This window comes from Canis lupus, chromosome 8, assembly GCF_003254725.2.
Source record: "Canis lupus dingo isolate Sandy chromosome 8, ASM325472v2, whole genome shotgun sequence".
Classification (NCBI taxonomy): Eukaryota; Metazoa; Chordata; class Mammalia; order Carnivora; family Canidae; genus Canis; species Canis lupus.
In genome coordinates, this window is record NC_064250.1 from 10,920,751 (window position 1) to 10,939,083 (window position 18,333).

Sequence of the window (18,333 nt, forward strand, 5' to 3'; positions counted from 1 at the left end):
GTTAAATCTCCAGCTTTTGGTTTGTAGAGCATAAATTTCTTCAGTTTTAAATTACTTTCCTCTTCTGTTTTCTCAAGGTTTATTATTATTTTCTAAATTTTTAATCGAATATCATTTTGAATCACAAATATAGTATAACTATCTCTCTGACTATTGCTTTGGCTACCACATTTTATTTATTTTTTTAAAAATATTTATTTATTTATTCATGAGAGACACAGAGAGAGAGGCAGAGACACAGGCGGAGGGAGAAGCAGGCTCCTCACAGGGAGCCCTATGCAGGACTCGATCCTTGATCCTGGGATCACCCCCTGAGCCGAAGATAGGTGCTCAACCACTGAGCCACCCAAGCATCCCAAGCTACCACATTTTAAATAGATGTTGGATTTTATTTATAATAGAGGATATGAAATGTTGCAGCAGGAATACCATGTACTTCAGTCACAGATAGGTTCTAAGAATGATTTTGTATCTACTCAGTGTTTCTACTAGCTGCCTGTCGTCTTCTTTTTTTTTTTTTTTTCTTTTTTCTGCCTGTCTTCTGTGAATGCAGTATTGTCTCTAAATCTGGCCATTGACCTCCAGATTATAGGCAAGAATATGAGTCGGGGTAATCTGATGACATTTTATAGTTTGGCAACTCGCAGTTTTTGCTACTGACATTTTAGACTGGGTGATTTTTTTTTTATTGGGAGAGCATAGGGCTGGCTTGGGCACTGGAAAAGCATCTGACATCTGTCTGTTAAATGTCCATAGCAGCCTCCTTTGTGACAATTAAATTTTTCTCTAGACATTACCAATGTCCTGTGGTGAGGATGAGGTCAAAATTGCACCTGGTTAAGAACTATTGCTCAGGTCAGTTTCTTTGTTTCATTTTGTTATTGCTGTAGAGCTAGCTTTCCATGCAGAATGAATTCAAGGCAAAGGCAGCTATTTCAAACAGCAGGAAAATTATGGAATATATGCTGTGACTTCTACCTTGTTTGCTTTCATAAATGTTATGTGAACCAGGGACTAAGAGCATTTGAATATATGGTTTGAGACCGGGAGAACAGTATCTCTCTAGTCTGTGCCTTTTCTTTAGATGTATCCTACTAATTCTTTTAAAAGCAGAACTGCTTCCTTGGTTTTAAAGTCAGAGTAAGTATCCATTCATAATCTTCAACAGTCAGACAAGTATAACACTTGTTTATATTTCACCTGTGTTATGAATAGGTGAAGTCTGCTTTACAAGCTGTTACAGTGGCAGGTAAAACCTCCTTTTTAAAAAAAAATTTATTTATTTATGATAGTCACACAGAGAGAGAGAGAGAGAGAGAGAGAAAGGCAGAGACATAGGCAGAGGGAGAAGCAGGCTCCATGCACCGGGAGCCCAACGTGGGATTCCATCCCAGGTCTCCAGGATCGCACCCTGGGCCAAAGGCAGGCGCTAAACCGCTGTGCCACCCAGGGATCCAAAACCTCCTTTTAATAAATGGTGACACCATTATGATACCTGTGTATTTCAGAGTGAGTATGTATGACTCAATCTTCCCAACTTTTCCTCATTACTAGAAATTTCGTGTTGTGTTTGCCCTCCCCATTATAAGTATTAGTGTGAAAAATATTTTCTGTATATGGCAGAGACTTTTTCTTTTATGAATATACATATAAGTATGTATAAAAAGCCATATTACTTCCCCAAAGGACTGTGCAAGCCGTTTGTGATGTTACTTTTCCCTTCAGACTTTTTTGACACTTATTTTTGCCTTTTTTCCAACTCCCTAACTTTAAAATCACCATTTTAAAACTATTTAACAGTGAAGTGTATAAGATGCACTAGTATTAATATATTATACACATCTGCGTAACTGCTATCCAGATCAAGATCTAGAACATTTTTAATTCCCCATGGTGTACCCTCTTGTGCCTTTCCACTCAGTGCTTACTTTAGAGGTAACTAGTATATGATTGACTGTTATTTATTTATACGTGCATGTTTATTTTTTAGCGTTATAATTGACGAATAGAATTGTATATATTTGAAGTGCACAATGTGATGAGGTGGCATACATATACTTTTAAATGTTTATTACAAGCAGGTTAGTTAATGCATGCATTGCCCTACATAGTTAAGAATTCTTTATTTTGCGTGTGGCGAGAACCTGAGGTCTACTTTAGTATATTACTTTCTTAAATATAAGTTTTACTTGTCCTTAAACTTCATGTAATAGAATCTTCTATGTTTTACTTTTTTCTTTTGACATAATGCTGTGAGACCCGTCCATGTTTTTACATGAATTCTTGTTGTTCTTCATTTTCAGCTTTTTTGAGGCAAATTGATAAATAGAATTAAAATGTGTTTACAGTGTACAGCATGATAGTTTGATATGTATATACATTGTGAAAGAATTCCCACCAAGTTAATTAACATATCCATCACCTCACATATTTCTGTGTGTGCACCCATAAGTTCTTCCTTAGCAAATCTCAATTATACAATATTATCAATAGTAGTCACCATGTTATACATTACATCTTAGACCTTATTTATCATGTAACTGAAAGTTTGGATACTTTTACTGCCCTTTCCCTATTTTCTCTATCCCTCTGCCCCTAGTAACCACCATTCTACTCTGTTTTATTAATTCATCTCTTTTTTTCCCAAAGATTTCCACATGAAAGTGATAGTAGTTCTGTTTTTAATTTCTTGAGGAACCTTCATACTGTTTTCCATAATGTCTATACCAATTTACATTTCTACCAACATTTTATAAGATTTCCCTTTACTCCACATCCTTGCCAGCATTTATCTTTTATCTTTTGTATAATAAACATCTTGACAGGTGGAAGTAATATCTCGTTGTAGTTTTGATTTGCATTTCCCTGGTAATAGTGATGTTGAGTGCCTTTTCATGTACCTATTGCCTATTAGTATATCTTCTTTGGAAAAGTGTCTGTTCAAGCCCTTTTCCCATTTTATTTAAGTAATTTATTTATTTTAAGATTTATTTGAGAGAGAGAGAAAGCGAGGAGAGAAAGGGGCAGAGGTAGAGAATCTTCAAGAAGATGCCTGCTGAGCATGAAGCCTGATACGGGACTCCATCTCCTAACTCATGAGATCATGACCTGATCCAAAACCAAGAGCCCGAGCATGAGCTGATCCAAAACCAAGATTGAGCACTCGATCCCGGACCCCAGATTACACCTGAGCTAAAGGCAGATGCTCAACCAACTGAGCCACCTCTTTTTTTTTTTTTTTTTTAAAGATTTATCCTTTGTCTATTTTTAAATGAGGGTTGTGGGGTTTTGTTTTTGTTTTTGTTTTTTTGCTATTGAATTATATGTGTGTGTATTTTAGATATTAACCCCTTTGTCAGATATGTGGTTTGTAAATATTTTTTACCATTCTATAGGTTGCATTTTTGTTTTGTTGATGATTTCCCTTGCTGAGCAGAAGTGTTTTGGGATGTCTGAGTGGCTTAGTGGTTGAGCATCTGCCTTTAGCTCAAGGTGTAATCTGAGGTCCGGGATTGAGTCCCACATCGGGCTCCCTATGGGGAGCCTGATTCTGCCTCTGCCTCTGTGTCTCTGCCTCTCTCTCTCCCTGTCTCTCATGAATAAATAAATAAATATTTTTTTCAAAAAAGTGTTTTAGTTTGATGTAGTCCCACTTGTTTACTTTTGTTTTTGTTTCCTCTACTTTTGGTGTCACATCCAAAAAAATCATTGCCAAGATTGACTTGAGGAGTTTACCCCCTGTTTTCTTCTAGTAGTTTTATAGTTTCAAGTTTACTTTCATTTCTTTAATATAGTTCGAGTTGATTTTTGTATATGGTGTAAGATAGAGGCCCCACTTCATTCTTTTGTATGTGGCTTTCCAGTTTTTTCAGCACCGTTTATTAAAGACACTATCTTTTCCCTGTTGTATATTCGTCTCCTTTGATTCTTTTGTAAGATTTTATTTATTTATTCATGAGAGACATACTCTGGGACTCTGGGATCACGCCCTGAGCTGAAGGCAGACCCTCAACCACTGAGCCATTCAGGCATCCCTCTTGTCTCCTTTGTTGAAAATTTATGGATTACTTCTTAATCCCTTTTACCTGCTTTAGCCTATCTTTCCACTACCCTTCCTTCTGGCAACAACCAGTTCTCTGTATTTGTACATCTGTTTCTGTTTATTTTGTTTGTTCATTTGTTTTTAGATTCTACATGTAAGTGAAACCATATCACCGAACTACTTTCTGGATTTCACTCAGAAGGAACTGCCTTGTGTGTTGCTATACACTTGGTGTGCTGATGGCAGGCAGGAAGTTCAGGAGCCTTCAATGTTTCCAGATCTGTCTGGTGGTTCCTTTGTTCTTTTTGTTGCTATATAGTATTCCACAATATATCCTTTCTCTTTGCTATTTGGATTGTTTTTAGTTTGGGGCTATTATGAGTAATGCAGCTATACACATTCTTATGCATGCTTTATGGTATACAGATGAATTAATTTCATTTTTGGTATATATTTAGATGTGAGATTGCTGGGTTTTAGAGTGAATATATGTTAAATTTTAGGTTTTTTTCTGCCAAGGGATTTTACAGAGTAGTTGTTTCAATTTAATCTCCAACCTTTAATATAGGGGAGTTCTAGTTGTTCTACATCCTTGTCAACACTTGGTATGATTTCTCTCTTTGCAATTCTCTTGGATATGTTGTGGTATCTCATTGTGGCTTTAATATTCATTTCCTCATTGAGGAAATGAAACTCTTTGGCTCTTTGTATCTCCTTTTTTATGAAGGATCTATTTATGTTTTCTGTCCATTTTTAAATTGCATTGTTTGTCTCTTACTAATAGGAATTCATTATATATTTTGCATATGAGCCCTTTGTTTTTTTGTTTTTTTTTTTCATATGAGCCCTTTGTTAGATGTATTGCAATAATCTCTTAATCTGTGCTTGTATCTTTACTTCTTTAGTAATGACTTTTGATATAAAATATTTTGATAAAGTATAATTTATCAAATGTTTTTCTTGTAGATTTACATATTATTTAAGAAATTTCTCCTACCCTACTCACAAAAATGTTCTTCTATATTTTCTTCTGGAAGCTTAGTTATTTCAGCTTTCACATTTAGGTCTATGATCCCTCTCAAATTAATATTTAATATGGTGTGAAATAAGAGTGAAGTTAATTATATTTTTTTCAAGATTTTATTTATTTATTCATGAGAGATAGAAAGAGAGAGGCAGAGACATAGGCAGAAGGAGAAGCAGGCTTCCAGCAGGGAGTCTGATGTGGGACTTGATCCCCAGACCCGGATCACGCCCTGGGCCAAAGGCAGACACTCAACTGCTGAGCCACCCAGGTGACCCTAATTATATTTTTCATATGGATATCCAGTTGTTCCAATACTTAGTTATAGTGGCACTTTGGTCGTAAATCAAGTGACCGTATATATTATCACTACCCTCAGATTTGACAGTGATCTCCATATGTATCCTACTTATACATCTTTTCATTAGGGTATATATGCAGGACTACAATAATGAGTAAAATTTTCTGGTCTTGCTAGTTGAACTTAATAGTTGAATTACTTCTTTCTTTCTTAATAGAAAAGAGTAGAGGCAGTTTGAACCCATAACCCTTCTATCTCTGACCTTTCTGTTTCATTTATTTTTTTCTTTGAAATTGTTCATTTTTCATTTGGAAGCTCACTTTTTACTTAATAAATAAAAATAATGGTTCACTGCTGGCCTTCTACAAATTTTGCATGGTTACTTTTATATTTAAATACAAAACTTGAGAATTTGAGTGTTTTTAAGTTTTCAATACCAACTTTAAAAGTACTCTTACTACTTATGTCATAACTCACATATTTTGAACAAGGTATTTGATATGCTCAGTTTCACCTAAATTATTGTGATTTGTTTTACCTCCAGGCTATATATGTCACAAATGCAACAGGAGCTTAATTACTCAGGAAAAAATAATTTGAAAATAAAATTATTTAAAGAACTGAGATAAGAGATGGCCAGTTGGATGGTTTGTTCAATCATTGGGTGTTTTTTTCACCAGAGGCTACAACCTTACAGAGCTTGTGATAAGGGATTTTGTCATGTGAGTTTTGCTTTTTTATAGACTAAATTTTGTGAGCTTGATTCTCAGATTCAGATGATTGGGATGAGCTCTCATTAGTTCCTTATCTTCCCACTCTTGTTTTAATTTTATACTCTGTTATTTGGTATGCTTCTAGGTACTTTGAGGAATATATTTAAATAGCTCTCTATGTATTTTCTTTCTGCCAAGAAAGTAATGATAATCTGGACGGCCCAAGGCAAGAATGTGTCACCTGATGTCTGAGGAGAGGAATTACCTTCAAATTTTAATATTTCTGGTAACAAGGTATTTGTTAGTTGATTAGTTGATTGGGAGTAAGGTTTTTCTAATTTCCTTTTTTTTTTTTAACATTTTATTTATTTATTCATGAGAGACACAGAGAGAGAGAGAGGCAGAGACACAGGCAGAGGGAGAAGCAGGCTCCATGCAGAGAGCTCGATGTGGGACTCAATCCTAGGTCTCCAGGATCACGCCCTGGGCTGAAGGCGGCGCTAAACAGCTGAGCCACCTGGGCTGCCCTGGTTTTTCTAATTTCCTATGTGAAGAAGTGTCTTAAAATTAACTATGCTTTCCAGTTTTTTGTTGTGATTTATGAATTTTCAGAATTGTGTTTTGTTATGTAGGTATATCCATTCCTGGTCTCAGAAAGTAAAGTTTCAGGGAGAAAGTGAGGGGAAACTCTGTTATATAATATTTAGTCATTTATATTCATTTTTAAAATTTCGGCGGTTAGGCAAAGAATATTTCTATGGAGCTGATATGTTAACAAGATTGGGTAGATATCCATAGAATTTTTTAAAATAAGTTGGTCGAGAAATTAGATTAGAGAAAGAGATGTACAAGAGTGTACATATCAGTGGACCATATAGGAAGTACCACCAAGAATTTAGACCAGTCCTCATTACCTATCAAGAGCTTTGGCATTTGGCTTGCATTCTTTCCACATTGACTTAGGACATCATCCTGGGTCATCTGTTTTAATTCTTCCATCTCAACTTCTATAAATTTTATTCTGACTCCATTCTCTTTCAGCAATCCTTTCACATAGTCTTTTGTTACTATGAGAACTTTTATACCTCTGAATATTATATTTCAGTATCCTACTCTGACTTTAACCTTCTAGTTTCCTCACTCCCTAACTTAATACACCTTGTTCTCTGTTTAATCTCACCAAGACCTTTAAATCTTGACATCTTTACTTTCTCTGAGTCTATCAGTCCTTTCTTTGCTGAACCTGAAGTTCATCATCACTCTTTAGAAGATTTTCTCACCATTGTCCTCTTTGTCTTTCAGATGCCCATCCCTGTATCAGAATTGCAGTTTCTATGTTTCCATGGTCAGGTTGCTGAATCTACCTGAAGGAAATGACATATTATCCAGATTGGTGCCATTTCGTATTTATGGTACCCATACTCATCGGGCTCTTAATGTTGCTGTTTTCTTTCCTCTTTTTTCTTTTTCCTTCTCTTTTTTCTTCTTTTTCTTTTCCTTTTCCTTCTAAGAATGTATTTTTATGTAATCTCTATACTTAACATGGGGCTCAGCGCCATAGCTCTGAGATCAAAAGTTGCGTATTCCACTGACTGAGTCGGCCAGGCACCCTCAGTGCTGCTCTTTAATGATCCAAAGATTTCCTGCCTGAGGAAGGCATTCTTTTGCCTGTGCCTACAAAGTTTAGAGAAAAACACCTTGAAGAACTGGAAAAGGATTTTTTTGTGAGAGCCCATATAGGAATAAGGATAGAGTTTTCCTGAAAGGAGACACTCTTGTTTGGTGTGTCAGAGTAGTTAACAAATAGAAGAACCCAGACTCCTCAACTGCCTCTGCAATACTGTTCCTCAGGGTGTCCAGAGTATCAAGAGTGAGAATGGCAGAAAACTAAGTTTCCCCCCACCCACCTCAACACTTGCCTGCATATCTGCACCAGTTCTCAATTCCTGGTTCCTTTTCTTATTAAGAGCTCAGTTTTTGTTTTCGTAATCTCATATCCTCCTCATTTCTCCAATATCTTCCAGTGGTTGATAACCTCCTTTCATTGCTTTGACATTAAAAATGGGGAAAAGGTATGAGAAAGAAAAGTTAGAAAAGTCATTGTCTTAAGTTTAGTAAGACTACGTACTTAAGTGAGAATTTCTACATGCAGAACAGAATGCCTTCTCATCCTAAAATCTAATTTATACATATCTTATTGATCACAGTAATATTTCCATAAGTGTATAGAAATTGTTAAAGTATAATTGACATAATTTAAGGTGTGTGTTTGGAAATTATAAGCTATTGTGAAAATATGCTGAATAAAGTAAAATGAAAAGTACTAATGTCTTGCTAAAAATTTTCATTGATTCTCCAGAGAGGCCTATTGCCTAAGTAATTAGTGGTGGATGGTTTATGTGGCTCTTGTACAAGCATGTGACTCTAAATACAGGTTATGTTAATATCTTCTTTCAGTCAGCTCCTTTGTTTCAATTTTGAATTTACTATGCAATTTAAGAATATGAAATACTTCCGATGAGTGAATATCCTGTTTCATTGATGGTGTAATGTCTTGTTTGCTTGGAAGGTGTATACCTCATGATGATACATTGCTGTCTTGGTACTAATCATCCTGAAACAGCAAGAACAGTTTTCTTCAAGACCAGATAATCCTTGAAATTCTGGGTCTGCATATCTCTAACTCATTTAAAGTAATTAAAGTGACATTCTAACCAACTCTTTATAAACTATATTACACTAGTTTTTATAGTTGAGTGTAGGACAAAGTGTTTTTGAGAGGAGGTCAAAGAAATAGCAATGAGAAAGGTTAAGGGAATGAAAATATGTGCTTTGGTATTGTCAGGCAAAGCCACAGCTCTATTTCTCACCTCATATGCAGGGTAAGGATAGTATATTAGAAGATTGGTGGAGAAACAAACTGTCATTTATTTTGGGGATTGCTTAGCATCTAGATAGGGAGAATGAGAAAGGAGAAATAGGGAAAATTTTATCAAGGGTACAGGAAGGCAGTGGGAATGAAGTGGAAATGAGAAAAAAAATGTGTTATTTTGTATAGAGAAGGTAGATTAGCAAAAGAATTTAAGGCTAAGAGTCAGTCAGCCTTATGTCATATATATAAATATAAAGGATCTATTTTGTATTACAGAGAATGTTAATAGATAAAGTGTTTGATGTTTGTACATTCTGTGTTTAAACAAATGATTTGGAAATCTTCTGACTATGCACTTTTGAATAATTGATATTCAGAATACATTTTGTTATCTATGAAGATGTTTGGTGGAGCTGATTTGCATTAAAACGTTCTTGATTCTCAGTAAGAGAAATACACAGATGCACAAAACAGTTAATTATCTTTCTTTTAAAATAAATGTCAAGAGAAACATTTAAAAGTAAGATAAAATATAGTGCTTAAAGAAAATTCTCAGAATTCAAACTATTTTATAATTATACACAGGGTAATGTAATTTTATATATTTTAATGTATATGTTAAAGATCTTATGGAATCTTTTTTAAAAAAATTCATCAGACATAATTGCTTTTTCAAATAAACTCAGACTTCTTTCTTTCAATAGTTTCCTATAGGTCTAGGATACCTCTCTATTAAAATATTTGATCTGTATTTGTAATATTTAGAATTTATTTGTGTTTATCTTATTTTCTCACTTTGTAGTTTTGTTTTTTGAAGACTTTTTTTATTTATTCATGATGGGGGGCGGAGGGCAGAGAGAGGCAGAGACACAGGCAGAGGGAGAAGCAGGCTCCATGCCGGAGCCCGACGCGGGACTTGATCCCGGGACTGCCGGATCGTGCTCTGGGCCAAAGGCAGACGCTAAACCGCTGAGCCACCCAGGGTTTTTTAACTGGCAGAAGTACTTCTTTTGCTTTGAGTAGTTCAGTAGAGTCCAATTAACAGGGGCAGTGTTGATGTAGGGTAATGTAACCCAGAGCTATCATTGCATATTAAAAGGACATTGTGTCCTAGAACCCAGTTACTATGAAATAAGCTATACTTATACATAAGTATAGTTATAAGACCTAATGGAGGGATCCCTGGGTGGCGCAGCGGTTTGGCGCCTGCCTTTGGCCCAGGGCGCGATCCTGGAGACCGGGGATCGAATCCCACGTCGGGCTCCCGGTGCTTGGAGCCTGCTTCTCCCTCTGCCTGTGTCTCTGCCTCTCTCTCTCTCTCTCCGTGTGACTATCATGAATAAATAAATTTAAAAAGAAAAAAAAAAAAAAAAAGACCTAATGGAGATCAGTAGCATTTGTTTAGCTGTTACCCATAAGTATAATACATATAAAAATGATTCATTTGTCATTGTTATCTTACCAGTTAATATTTTGTAAATATATATTATCAAAATAGGGTAACATGAAATTTTTCTATGCAGAGATGATCTGATATTCATTTTGAATATGAAAATATAAGTATTATGTCTTTAGAAATCTTGTCATTCAGAAAGTGATATTAACTGTTTTTATTACTGTTAATAATAGGTTGAGGTTAGGCTCCTTCTGGTTGTAAACCTTCCATATTCTCCCTTTTACTTTGTAGGGAGAGACAAGGGACCCAACAGGACAATTTAAATGATTAGTACTCACTTAGAAATGGGAGAATGGAAAATTAGCTTCTAATAGATGAATTGGAGTTCCCATCTTCCTCCAAAATTAATTGGCTAGTAACAACTAGCTGGTTAATGTTTTTAAGCTGTTTTTCTAATTTTCCTGTACCCCAGCTGTTTATATATCCATTGAATTTGTAGTGATCTGTTAGCTGATGTGAGAGATTGAGAATCAGTCTGAGTTAAAATGATATTTATTACTGGAGTGCTTGGGTGGCTCAGTTAAGCATCTGCCTTCAGTTCAGGTCATGATCTCAGGGAGTCTGCTTCTCTCTCTCTCTCTCTCTCTCTCTCTCTGCCCCTCTCTCCATTTGCACACGCTCTCTCTCTCTCTCTCAAATAAATAAAGTCTTTTAAAAATAATATTTATTACTGTCTTAAAATTCTTTACCCAGTATTGCTTCTCGGCCTTTTGGCTAAGATAAAGTGTAAAACTTTTTACCTACCATATCCTTTGTTAATATATTTGGGAGAAAAGATGAGAAAATTAATTTTCTAAGAAGGAAAGTAGAAATTTATCTTATTTGTGTTATTTTTATTCTTGGGGGAAAAAGAATTGTTATTGAAAAATATCATAAAACTATTTTATTTCTACTTCCTGAAATTTTTAATTATTTTCAGTCAAGATAAAGAAAAAGAAAACCAGTATAAGGCTTTGGTAAATATTTACTTAATTTTCCATTACCTAGATGATTTTTTTCCCCCTAAATCTGCTCCTCCTTTAGTGTTTCCCATAAACCAAGAATCTTCGATTGGAACCCTGGGACTTGTTCTTGATTTTTTTTTTTTTCCTTACCATGTATATATAATCTATCGACTAAGTCTCTGGACTTTACATTCCAAACATGTCTTTAATCTATCTGCTTCTCTTCATCTTCTCTACCATCCTAGTATAACCCATTATCATTTATTTAGACGACTGCAAGAGCCTCATAAGTGGTGTCTATGCTTTCACTCTTGCTTTCTTATATACCACTGGATTATCCTGACAGTATTCGGAATGGTCTTTAAAAACTTTCTTGCTAATAAAACTAACCAGTATACTAAGCAGCCAATTTATTATTTGATAAACTTGAAAATAAAGAGAATCAAGTATTTATCCTTTTCTTACACTGTGGAGCATATGGTTGACAAAGGAGGTTTTTCCTTTACTGAAGTATTTCAGTTGATAGGTAAAGAAGGAATTATAGAATTATAGTATCAATATTTTATACCCCTCTCATTAAGTATTATAGTAGGATAATTATTGCTAACTGCTAATATGTGCATGTAGAGATAACATATTGTATGCCTCCCAGTTGGAGTATATAACATGAACTATGGAGTAGTTTTGCTAGAAATTTGAACTTGAGTCTGGTTAAACATTCAGATCTACCTATCATTTGTAGGAAATACAGAAGACAGAGGAACATGTTAAATGACACTATAAGGATACCATCAGGAAATCTGGAGTGTGGAAAATCCTATAGGACAAATAACCCAGTTTTTTCCCCAACAAATTGTAAGAAGAAAAAAGTGAAGGAATCATAATCTATAGATTAAAAGACCAAGAAACTTATTATTTGCAACATCTGGACCTTATTTGGGTTTGATTTGAACTAGTAAGCTTTAGAAAAAATTAATACACAGGAAAATTTGGACACTGTCTAGGGAGTTGGTAATTTTAATGAATTATTCTTGAACATAAAGATTTAATGATAGTAATGTTGATAGGGGTTATATTTGCAAGAAGAGTCCTTATCTTTTAGTGATATATAGTAAAATGTATATAATGAAATGTATATGATGAAATGATACAATATCTGAGGAATAGATAAGAATGAGTAAAGGTACAAATTAAACAACACTGGCCATGAATTGATAATTGTTGAAACTGAATGATAAATATATATGGATCTATTTTGCTCTGTTCTCTCTTTTCATACACATTTAAACTTCCTATAATTAAATTTAAAACAAAAAGCCTTTGCACTTAGACTCTAATTCAAACTCTTTATTTTAACAGATTATACCCAATCTGACCTCTACTTAGCCCATATCTAGCATGTTCACCCTTGCTCACATTACATTTGCTTTTTTCCTTTTCCTCAGATACCCCAAATTCATTCCTACCTTAGAGCCTTTGAACTTGATGTTCTATCTGGACCCTTTGTCCCCTAGATCTTCAGTGTCTGTCCCCTGTTGGCATTCAGGTCTCATTTTATTTTTATTTTTTCAGGCCTCATTGTAATGTCACCCTAGAACAGCTACCTGTGACAATCATTTAATCTAGTTTTATTTTCATTGGAGCACTTACCCTGATTTGACATTTTCTTTTGTATTTATTTGTTTATTCATTGTTTCCACCCATTAGAGTATAAACTACAGGTGGGTGGTGGTAAGACTTGACTCTCTTGTTCACTTTTAAATTTCCAGGACTTTACCAACAAATAGGTGGCAAATATGATTGGTACTCAACAAATGTTTTTTTGAGGGCAGCCCAAGTGGCTCAGTGGTTTAGCGCCACCTTCAGCCCAGGCGTGATCCTGGAGTCCCAGGATTGAGTCCCACATCAGGCTCCCTGCATGGAGCCTGCTTCTCCCTCTGCCTGTCTCTGCCTCTCTCTCTCTCTCTTTCTCTCTCTCTCTCTCTTTCTCTGTCTCTTATGAATAAATAAATAAAATCTTAAAAAAATAAATAAAATTTTTTAGGGTGAATAAATTAAATGTTTATGAAGCTGTCGAATGCTAAGAAGATTAACATTATTAATCTTTTACTTTTAGAATATCAACAGTATATAGTATTGTTGCCTAGTGAAAGTATTTAAAATTCAACTGGCATTTTCATTTATAAGTGTTTTCAAAGGCTCATGTGCAAGAGAATTAGCTTTGTAGCAAAGCTTCAGAAAGATTTTTGAAAATTCACAAAATGTCAAATTTTCTGTTAGCATTTGTTTAAAAATATTTGTATTTTGGGTAATGTCACATTTTGTCTAAGAGCTGTTTTTTGTATCTACATAAGTAGAGGTTAAAATTTGTGATATGTGTTTATATATGTGATATGAAAATTTGGCATACATTTCTTGGTTCATGTGAATGATAATGAAACACTTATAATTATATCTTCCATCAAGAAGGAACTGAGAATTACTTTATAGATAAATGCATTAGAGTAGATGAAACTGTAAAATTATTGAGATCTTCTCTTTATAGAAAAAAAAAAAACATAGAAGGGGCACCTGGGTGGCTCAGTTGGTTAAACATCTGACTCTTGATTTTGTCTCACGTCATGATCTCGGGGTCATGCGATTGAGCCCACATTGGGCTCCATGATCAGCACAGTGTCTACTTGATATTCTCTCTCTCCTTCTGCCTCCTTCCCTCCCCCTCTTCAGCTCTCTCTTGGTCTCTCTCTAAAATAAGTAAATAAAATCTTTAAAACAAACAAACAAAAGAAATAATATATTTGTTTTCAAATATGTGTATGTAAGATATATAAACAAATATATGTATGTATGATATATAAATATATAAATAAATCTAAGTAAGTATTGTCATTCAACATAATGGCTTTTGGGAAGTTGTTTATAATGTTTATTAGAATAAAATGATGTGTTTCACTGACAAAATAATTTTACTGTAATATTTATTAGAGATACATATGTGATGCAGACTGGTGGATTCCCTCTGTGTGTCCTCAGGAAGCGTTCTCTCCACAGCACACAGTATGTGCTGCAGAGTTGGGCTCATTTGGGCCATGGCAGAGGTTGTTCCTTTCATCATTATCCATGTGGCATATGGGAATTGTAGATCATGGCCTTTCCACCAGAAATATGCCATTATCTGCTTCTCTTCTTCACTGTATTCTATTAAATGATACAAATCTGGGAACTTCTTCAGATTTGGCTCTGTGCCAAGACACATTTTAAGTGGATTTGCTTGTTTGTTCTTGTACTCATTTCCTCATTTAAGTCTGTTTTCAACACAGGTTTATTGTGGCTTGTCATGTGGAAAACACGAGCTTAGAGATTGTAAGGAATTATAGAGATTGAACAAAGCATAATATATTCACTCCAGGGCTATTTCCTTTGGTAGTTTCCCTTTTGGAACTTCTCTTCTGGAATTGCCTTTAGAATGAATCTCTAAGTTATTTATATGCCCACACATTTATCTTAGTTTAGGAGGAGTCAGAGAAAATGAGCCTTTCCTCAGAGTCTCCCAGGAACAGAAGGATGAGAAGAGAGAATATCACTAGGCCCCGGATGAACCCAATGCTGGAGTCTCAGGGGCCTAGTTTTCTACCAAGGAAAAGTGCTGATTTTTCTTGTCATGGTCCCAGCTTTGCTCCTCTGCTCAGCCTCTAGTTTTTAGAAGTGCAGTTCCCAGAATGCCCCCTTCCTTTAGTTGCCTAACATTTCCACTTAGGGAAGAAGACTGCTTACCCTCTTGTGTTAGGATTCCAGAGGCATTGTCATCTTGCTGGATGGTGAAATGAGATCTCTCTAGTACCTTGCCATTTGATTTCTTTCTGTTGCGCTTAGAACCTGAAGATTGAGGAGTCTCAGATCTCTCAAGATGTTTGAGCCCTGGCTGGCCATAGGGCTTTCTGTGAGCTGTCTTGTTTCCTCCTTGGAAAACGCTTGCTTGGAAGGGAGCTCAGTCTGGCTTCAGTGTGTCATCTGGAATAACTGGGTGTTTGGAGGCAAGTCCAATTCAGATGAAGGTGCCTCTGAGGTTATAACAGGCCCTCGGGGAAGATTTGATTTGTGGGCTTCTGTCTCACAGACTTTATTCAGCTATTTTACCAGAGGGCTTGTGGGAAGGGGTGTCTCCACTACTAGTCTTCATGATATCCATGCAGTGCCAAGGATAGGAGAATGGGGATTTGAATCCTGGGCCTGAATAGGACTTTTGAGGTGCTCCTCTGTGGGTAGGTTGGGCTGTGGGGTTTGCATCTGGATGAGGGTGCACAGGATGCCTGCACTAAGTGTATGAAGATCTGCCATCCCAGCCAGATGCTTGTGCTGTGGAGGCTGCACTGAAGTGACTGGGATGCTCTTGGGTGAGCCCATCTCAACCAGGAGGAATAGTGTGGGGCCAGGTCCAGCCTGGGTGAGGAGAGGATACTGGACTGCACTTCTGTCTTTGCGTACATAACAACTCCAGTTTGTTGGTTGATAATTTAACTATTGTCTCATTAAAGGATATTGCTGTTTGAGCCATTTCTTCTTCATTTTGAAAAATATTGTACTGAGCATCTTTATATATGAGATAGTACTGTTTTTGGATATATGGTTTGTGTTTATTAACCTGTTAAAGCACAGATTATGGTATACATAGATGTGTGTGGGGGCTAAGTGAACCAAATTCTTGTCTTTGCTAGTTTGATGTTCTCCTGGGTGCCTTTACATTGTACCAAGTTTTTTGAGAGCCAGTTTCTCTTCTTTACTTCCTTACTCCTTCCCTCCATCCCACTTCCCTCCCTCCCTCCCTCCCTCCTTCCCTCCCTCCCTCCCTTCCTTTCTTCCTTCCTCCCTTTTTAGTGAGAATATTTAAGTTCTACTCTCTTAGCAAATTTCAATTACACAGTACAGGGGATCCCTGGGTGGCGCAGCGGTTTGGTGCCTGCCTTTGGCCCAGGGCGCGATCCTGGAGACCCGGGATCGAATCCCACATCGGGCTCCCGGTGCATGGAGCCTGCTTCTCCCTCTGCCTGTGTCTCTGCCTCTCTCTCTCTCTCTCTGTGACAATCATAAATAAAAATAAAAATAAAAATAAAAATAAAAAAAAACAATTGCACAGTACAGTGTTACCAACTATGATCACCATGTTTCACAATAGTTCCTCATACCTTATTCATTTTATAGCTGAAAGTTTTTATCCTTTTAATAACCACTCCTTATTTCCCCCACATTCCAGCCTCTCACAACTACTTTACTACTGTTTCTCTGAGTTTGACTTTTTTCAAATTTTACATATACGATACCATACAGTATTTGTCGTTCTCTGTGTGACTTATTTTCACTTAGCAGAATACCCTCAAGTTCCATCCATTTTGTCACAAATGGCAGGGTCTTCTTGTTTCTCATAGCTGAGTAGTATTTTATTGCATATATATATGCATACCACATTTTCTTTATCCTTTTGTTTATTGACAGACATTTAGGTTGACCTGGCTCTTGTGAATAATGTTGCAATAAACATGGAAGTGCAGATATCTCTTTGATACCCTGTTTTCATTTTCTTTGGAAAATATATACCCAGAAGTGGGATTGCTGGATCATATGGTAATTCTATTTTTAGTACATGAACTTTTTGGCCATTTATTATGTCTCGTTTGGAAAAATATCTTTTCAGTTCTTCTGTCCAGTTTTTAATTGGATTGTTTTTGCTGTTGAGTTATATGAGCCCTTTATATATTTTGGATAGTAACCCCTTATCAGAGATGACTATCAGATATTTTCTCCCATTCAATAGGTTGTCTTTTCATTTTGTTGATTGTTTTCTTTGCTGTGCAGAAGCTTTTTATTTTTTACTTTTTTTTTAGAGAGAGACAGAGGGCATGGAATGGGGTAGGGGACAGTGGGAGAGGGAGAGAGTCTTAAGCAGGCTCTATCTATGCCCAGCATGGACCCAAAGCTGAGGCTTTCCCAACCTTGAGATCATGACCTGAGCTGAAATCAAGAGTTGGAGGCTTAACCAACTGAGCCACCCAGGTGCTTCTGTGCAGAAGCTTTTTAATTTGATGTACTCCTACTTGTTTATTTTTGCCTTTGTTTCCTTTGCATTTGGTGTTAAATACAGACAGTGTCAATGCGCTTAATACCCCTGTTTTCTTCTAGGAGTTTTACAGTTTCAGATCTATTTTCAATTCTTTAATCTATCTTAAATTGACTCTAAGATAGTGGTCTAGGTTCATTCTTCTGCATGTGGCCGTCCAGTTTTCCCAGCACCTTTTACTAAAGAAACTATCCTTTCCCTATTGTTTATTCTTGGGGAACCAGTTTCTTGCTTTGCTTTCTTTTCTTTTTTCTTTCTTTCTTTTTTTTTTTTTTTGCCAAACATATCAGAAAGTTTAGTCATCCTATAATTACCAAGAATAAAATTGAATTGTTGCCATAGTTTTTTTGGAGAACAGAGGCCCTGTGTTTTCAAAATAAAGGGTGAAAGTATTTTGTAAAAGTGTTTTCTAAGTATATTAGAACATAAGTTATGCATAGGCCTTTAGGCAAAGATAATTGCTTAATATTTCATGTTTAAGGAAGTTTCTAACTTAACTCTGAATGGTTCTTAAGATGTGACAGGACCTATGAAATTGAGTATAAAAAATCTTTGAGTGAGTAGTTCTTGAAAGAGTCAGACACCTTACTTTTAGCTTTAATAGTAGTTGGTTTTTCCTTCAGTTTGATGGCCATCAGGAGACAAGGCTGCTTCTCCTATGATGGCCATGCCTATAGCATCTCCTAGTGTGGAACCCAGAGCCTGCAAACCACCCAATAACTGTCAGTGTTGATTTTGAGTGCTTTGTATTTCTGTGAATGATATGTCAGATGACAGATTTTAATGGTTTCCTTTGTTTTGAAGAGGACAAATTTAGAGTATTGATGGAAGTTTATGTGCAGAACTTTTTTGCCACAATTATTTGGTAA

The 18,333-nt window shown here is 35.9% G+C and overlaps 1 protein-coding gene and 1 pseudogene across 20 annotated transcripts in view; one reads left to right on the forward strand and one right to left on the reverse strand.

The window, feature by feature from the left end:
* The window catches only part of NUBPL (NUBP iron-sulfur cluster assembly factor, mitochondrial), a 230,390-nt gene that overhangs the window by 125,426 nt on the left and 86,631 nt on the right, over positions 1–18,333 (forward strand). The window lies entirely within an intron of this gene.
* Positions 14,975–15,756, reverse strand: LOC112658055 (cell division cycle-associated protein 3-like; annotated as a pseudogene).